Source organism: Homarus americanus, unplaced genomic scaffold (assembly GCF_018991925.1).
Source record: "Homarus americanus isolate GMGI-L3 unplaced genomic scaffold, GMGI_Hamer_2.0 scaffold16430, whole genome shotgun sequence".
Lineage (NCBI taxonomy): Eukaryota > Metazoa > Arthropoda > Malacostraca > Decapoda > Nephropidae > Homarus > Homarus americanus.
In genome coordinates, this window is record NW_024729259.1 from 667,186 (window position 1) to 674,685 (window position 7,500).

The 7,500-nt window shown below is 42.0% G+C and overlaps 1 protein-coding gene across 1 annotated transcript in view; it reads right to left on the reverse strand.

Moving 5' to 3' along the window:
- Positions 1-7,500, reverse strand: part of LOC121866371 (flocculation protein FLO11-like) — a 108,893-nt gene that overhangs the window by 58,032 nt on the left and 43,361 nt on the right. The gene's annotated exons all lie outside the window — the stretch shown is intronic.

A 7,500-nucleotide genomic window follows, 5' to 3' on the forward strand; every position in this document is an offset into this window, starting at 1 on the left:
CAGGGTGCCCATCCTTTGGATGCCTCCCCCTCTTCCTTGTTACTATCCATCAATTACATCTATTCTCTCCTCCTTTGCCTCTTACTTCTCCTTCCTCCTACTGGTGTGCTAGGGGACATTCTTGCTGTTTATCCCAAATTTGCTAGCCCACACTGATTAGTCTTCAATTAGAAATATGACTCAATGTATGTGATCCACTGACCTATATATGCTGCTGGTGAATGTGATGTATTTTCCTTTGCTTTGTGTACGAACCTCTGTCACATAGCGGTGAACAAGTGGCATTGCACCCATGAATCTGACCTCTATACATTTATAGCTGTTTAATGAATATGATGTATTTCTTTGTGTATGAACCTCTGTCCTGCATGGCAGTGAACAGTGGCATTACCCACATGAATCTGACCTATATATAGTGTCAGTGAATAATCATTGTACGAACCTCTGTATCCTGTATACATGGCAGTGAAAAGTGACATTACCCGCATGAATCTGACCGACGTATATGTATGTATGTGTGCGTGTGTGTGTATATGTGCATGTACATGTATATGTATGTATATATGTGTGTGTATGTGTGTTTTACATATATGTATATATGTACTGTCAATGAATATGATGCATTCTTTGTGTACGAACCTCTGTCCTGTATAGCAGTGAAAGTGACATTACCCACATGAATCTGACCAGCGTGTATATGTATGTATGTGTGCGTGTGTGTATGTATATGTGCATGTATATGTATGTATGTATATGTCTGTGTGTGTGTGTGTTTACATATATGTATATGTGCACATCGTAAATATGATGCATTCTTTGTACGAACCTCTGTATCATAGCCCTTAGCGGTGGTGACATTACCCAAATGAATCTGACCGACGTGTATATGTATGTGCGTGTGTGTATGTATATGTGCATAAAAATATATGTAATTAACGGTTTTTATTGACAAGTTCTGCAGCCCGAAAGGCTGAAAATATACATTGAGACATAAGCTGACTTATTACATACATTGGTGGTTTTAACAAAAGCCTTCATTAGAAAGGTAAAAGACATACACAGTGAACATATACAGATTATTGTAGGTGCTGAACAGCAAACACGTAGTGTAATAACTTTCCTGCAGATGGTGTTAGGAGGACCTCACGTGGTGTAGTAGTTCCCTCACAGATGGTGTTATGAGGGGCCTCACGTGGTGTAATTCCCTCACAGATGGTGTTATGAGGGGCCTCACGTGGTGTACATGTATATGTGTATATATATATGTATATGTATGTATGTATATGTGTGTGTGTGTGTGTTTACATATGTATGTACTGTCAATGAATATGATGTATTTCTTTGTGTATGAACCCCTGTCCTGCGTGGCAGTGAGAAGTGATACCACCCTCAGTGTCAAGACCTGACTGAATTACTCAGAATAGGCAAACTGTACTACAAGCTCTGCCAATAAATTTGTTAAACTAAAAACTATGTTATGTTATGTTCACCACTAAAATTATTCGGCACCCGTGTCGTATTGTATCACGCCGTAAGGGTGCCGATGATGAGTGTGATGATGATGAGACTAGCAGTAAAGATACAAAAAAGTGAAGAAAGACTGAAAGTGAATCAACTTGGAAGGTACAACAGTAAGTGAAAAAAATATAATGCTAATATTACACTAAATCTCCGAAAGGCCAATAAAAGAAAAGACTCGAAATGGCAACACCGTTAGAGTAAATGTAAAAATATAAGACCCTCTAAATGGCAGCACTGTAAGACCTAATGTAAAAATATAAGACCATCCAAGTGGCAACAACGCGAGTGTAAACATGGAGGCAAGTAAACTTCACAACAAGAGGAAGCTGAGCCAGGCGACCAAGGAAGACTCCCTCCACGACCTTAACTTAATTTTGGCTGGCAGGTGGATCTTCTGGTGAGAGCTTGTGGTTGTTTATCAGTCTCTCTCTCTGTCTCTCTTTCTTTGTCTGTCTGCCTTTCATTTTCACTTTGTCTCTCTCTTTGTTTCGCTCGGTCTCTATTCCTGTCTGTCTGTCTGTCTGTCTCTCTCTCTCTCTCCTTTTCTTTCAAACTGATGGATAGAATCTCCGTCCAAACTGCTTGTCTACCCAAACTGATGGCACATTACTGTCTCGTTTAGGTTTCACTCGGTTTCAGACAGGAAATCTTCTCATTTGAGTTTCCCTTGATTGGTGAAGTTTAATTTCCTTTGTCCTTGACTGTAATTGAGTCAAGTCATTATGTACACAAGGACTGAATTCACTGTATCAAGGTCGAGGTTCTTCATAATTCAGTGCCACTTCAGCGGGAGTTCTCGAGTCCTTGAGTCTGGATTAACAGAAACGAAGCTTCGACTCATTTTCCGAATCATTTGCCGCATGCTGATTCTCAAGTGGTCGAACTCATTTGCCTGATTCTGGTTTCTGAGATAATCGTACCTAAATGTCTCTCACGTTAACAATGCAATGCCAACTATTTAATCCACCCACAGGAGAGTCTCAGTGCAATAATGACGCCATACTGATAATCACCTTTGTGACTGTAGCTTAAGTGAGACAGTTAGATACGCCTCTCCCATGCCTCTTAGACTCCCATGCTCCTTGACTCCCCACGCTCCCTGATACTTTCCTACGCCTCCAGTTTCTCCCTCACGCTCCTTGACCTTCTCCCACGCTCCCTGATACTTTCCTACGCCTCCAGTTTCTCCCTCGCGCTCCTTGAACTTCTCCCACGTTCCCTGATACTTTCCTACCTTCCTGGCTCTCTTCCACGCAGTTTGCAATTTCCAATCCTTTGACCCTCTCCCACGTCCTGCAAACACCATTTTCTTTTAACTCCAAGACACTCTCGGACACATATATACATACATAGATACATAAATACATACATACACACATACATAAATACATACATACATACATACATAGACATCATAGCTTAAAGTTGTTGGTATTTCTATCTATTTATCTATCGATGTACGTAGGTAGAGGTACAAGAAAACAAGGTGTGTGCAATATTAAAGGTGAAAGGCCTTGACCCCTGACTTCTTAATGAGCATCAATAACGTTAATCCCTATTGTATTTACCCAGCTGACCTTCATTACAAGTTCTGAGGTCATGACAGGTGAAAGAAATAACGGAGAGATTTGAATAAACATATGAATGAGTCAATGTAGATTATTTCATTTCATTCACTGTTTTAAATAGGTTCTTGTATTCACCTGAGCTTTACGTAACGTCACAAGAATTTGGGTGTTTGTCCCAGATCCTTCCAGTGGTGTGTGTGTTGTTACCTGTTGATTGTAATTCGCTCTTTATCATAATTACAAACACACAACATTCTCACCTGCTCTAAAGGTAATTCAGCGATATAATCAAGTAATTAGTAAGAATCTGTTTGTCTTTAATATACATCTAATTAATTAATCTTCCTTGTGTAATTAAGTGTAATTTTCCCTCACTATACAAAGACGTAATGACACTGTATAGAGATTAATCACAAAATATTCTGATTCTAATTAGTTACATTTTTAAAACTTTGGATTCTTTTTTTGAGTAACTGTATATAAACAAAGACTTAAACAAAAGGACCACCTCTTCTCTTTTATTTAGTTGTTTATTTTTTTAAGGGGGAGGATGTGGCTGGGAGGATGTGGCTGGGAGGATGTGGCTGGGAGGATGTGGCTCTTGTTAGTGCGAGGATTTTTTTACAGGGGAGGGAAGGTTTGGCAAATTGAATGGGTTTATATTTTTTTAATCTAGTTGTGACTTTAATTGGTTTAGTCTTGTGCTAGAAATAGGGAAGTAATTTATTTATTTACTTATTTGTTTATTAATATTATTATTATTATTATTATTATTATTATTATTATTATTATTATTATTATTATTATTATTATTATTATTATTATTATTGTTGTTGTTATTATTAGAAGTATTAGTATTATATTTGTCTTTTTGTCGTTATCATTATTATTTACAAATAAACAAAACCATCGTCTTATCAGGTAAACAACAGTGTCCATTATGCCCCAAAATACCTCATTAACATAAACCTATTTTCTGGGGGGAAACGAAACTAAATTAAACCTTGATGGATGAAGGTGACCTGATGATAATTACCCCAATTAAGGTCAATGAGCTCAGGTTAATGGAAGTCGATAATTAATAGGAAAAAAACCCCGTGGAATTTTTTTTCTTAAAATTACAGTTATATATATATATATATATATATATATATATATATATATATATATATATATATATATATATATATATATATATATATATATATATATATTATGTATTTTCGTTTATGAATTCATGAATTAATTTTGTATTTTTTTATTGTTTTCTAATAGTTTTTACGGTGATCTGCCCTATCACCACCTCTTCCTCCTCTCACCACCTCCTGCCTCCTACCTCTCCTGCCTCTCACCACCTCCCCTGCCCTTTCACCACCTCTTCTGCCCTCTTACTACCTCTTCGCCCTCTCACCACCTCTTCCGCCCTCTCACCCTCTTCCGCCCTCTCACCACCTCTTCCCGCCCTCTCACCGCCTCTTCCACCCTCCAACCACCTCTCCTGCCCTCTCACCACCTCTTCCACCCTCTCCACCTCTCCTGCCTCCACCACCTCTTCCACCTCCTACACCTCTTCCACCCTCCAACCACCTCTCTTCCCTCTCACCACCTCTTCCACCTCTCACCACCTCTTCACCCTCTCACCACCTCTTCCACCCTCCAACCACCTCTCCTGCCCTCTCCACTTCCTCCCTCCTCACCACCTCTTGCCCTCTCACCTCTCACCTCTCCCTAATGTCTCTCACAAGAACCTGAGGTGAAGTTAACATTATCGTAACAGACCATCCAATCTTAAGCGTGAGTGGGGTGAGTGTGAAGGTGTGAGTGTGGTGAGGTGTGGGGGAGTGTGGTGAGTGTGGGGTGGTGTGGTGAGTGTGGGGTGGTGTGAGTGAGTGTGAGGTGGTGTGGGTGAGAGTGTGTGGTGAGTGTGGGTGGTGTGGTGAGTGTGGGGTGAGTGTGGGGTGAGGTGTGGTGAGTGAGGTGAGTGTGGTGGTGTGGGGTGAGTGTGGTGGTGTGGGTGTGAGGTGGGGTGAGGGTGAAGGAAAGTTGAGGAAGAGAGAGAGAGAGAGAGAGGAGAGAGATAACAAGATAAAAACAGATATATAAAGCGAAACAAACAGACTAAAACAAAAATAAAACTTATATTAAATAGAAACAATTCTTTTAAAACTACATCCACCTCCTCACTGACCCTACCCTAAAAATATCGCCAGGGTGAGATATGCCATTGTCACCAGCAGCAGCAAGACTCTACCCTAACTCATTACGGCTGGCAGTGGTGTTGTGTGTGAGAAATATATGGTTATACTCTGTGAGGGACATGTGTGGTTGCAGGGAGATAAATGATGATGAACACACACACACACGCACACACACACACACACACACACACACACACACACACACACACACACACACACACACACACACACACACACACACACACACACACACTCAAGGCTGAAGGTAGTAGTTACTTTCCACAAAACGCCTCGGCATATTTTTCCGCGACTTTGAAAGAGATTCATTTTCAGGAATTCCGAGTCAGATGCGGGCGTGAGAGAAGAGGTTTCCGGACCTTTATCTCTGAGGGGTTGTCTGTGTGTGGTTCTAGGCTTCCGCGTGTGTATTTCTAATGGTGTGAGGTTTCCCATTTTTGTATTTGCTGAGCGTGAGAGAAGAGGTTTCCGGTCCTTTAGTTATGTGGGCTGGAGACTTCCGTGTCGGTATTTCTGTAAGCCATCACCACCACTACCACAATCAACCCCTCCACTCCCCTCCCCTCTCAAACCTCCACTCTTCTCCACCCCCAGGCCCAACCCCACATAGTCCCCTCCTCTTCCCTACCCCACACACCCTCCTCTCCTACACCCTCTACCCTCCCTTACATCCTCACCACATCTCCCCTCCCTTACACACCTCACCACACCCCCTACCATCTTCTACACCCTCCCTTACACCCTCACCACTCCCACTCCCACTCACCTCTCACCTACCACCAGCAGGGCCGTATAATTTCGGGTGTTATTGTGGAGTGGCGGTAATGTAGTCGTTACGGAAGCATTAAGGGCGCCAGCCACACATTGTCCACATTACCGTCTCTAAAACGAACACAGAAAACGGGTATTATTTTTTTACTTTTTGGTTTCGAGAATCAGAAAACACGAAACAAAGTACTGGTGACGACATCAAGTCGTCACCGCCCTCCCACCACTGTAGTGCGCGCCAAAAATCTATGTTTGTTTACATATTACACCCAGATGGTCAATGTTTAAAAATGCACCACGGACGGGAGAGCTAAACTGTTTATAGCATTAATGTTTTATGTTTCCAGGCAATACGAGTAGTAACCAAATCTCTGATTATATTAACTTTGACCAAAAAATAACCTAAGATGGTTAGATTAGGTTCGGTACGCGTTGTCTGGTTTGTAAAATACGAAGAAGAAAAAAAAAACATTCCGTTCGTGCAACTTTCCAAACATCAGCCATCTTGTGTTTACAGGAGAAGATAGGATTGGGACCCGACTCGGATATTCACAGTATAGAAGACAAGGGCCCATTAGGACTGCACCTGACAACTAATATTTAACTTGGGGCCCATTAAGACAGTTAGGGGCCTATCCGGACTGGGGCCCATTTGACCATCCAGGACGGCGTAGCGTGTCAATAGGTGCCGGTAGCGAGAGTAAATATTTGGCACTACGTCAACACTCGCGCTGTCTGTGCTCAATACTTCACAGAGGTTAGGTTAGGTTAGGTTAGGAAATAATAGACAAATACTTACAAAATCTACGAGGAGAGAGAAATGAGAGGTGGTGAGATGGTGACGGGGAGTGAAGGATAGTGAGGGGGAGTGAAGGATAGTGAGGGGAGGAAGGAGGTGAGGGAGAGTGAAAGATAGTGAGGGGGAGTGAAGGATAGTGAGGGGGAGTGAAGGATAGTGAGGGGGAATGATGAAAGACGATTTAAATACCAGATATTCAGAAGGAGGAAGGTTTTGTGTGTGTGTGTGTGTGTGTGTGTGTGTGTACATGAACGTGTGAGAGAATGTCATACACTGCTCACCCACGTCCCTCCCTCCCACTCTCTCTCTCTCTCTCTCTCTCTCTCTCTATTCCACTGTCCTCTCCTCTTTAACGTTCTCCTCCCTTCCATCTCTCCTCATACTCTCCTTCACCCGGTGTTGCTATCTCCTCTTCTTCCTCTCCTCTTCTCTTGTCTCCTTCTTTCCTTCTACGTCAATTATCTTCTATGCAAACACACATTCGTTAGTTCTCTCTCTCTCTCTCTCTCTCTCTCTCTCTCTCTCTCTCTATCTCTCTCTCTCTCTCTCTCTCCCTACACCAAGAGCTTCTGGTTCATGGCTTCCCTTCCTCCCACCTTATGAGCGATATATCTTGGATTAGTGCCAT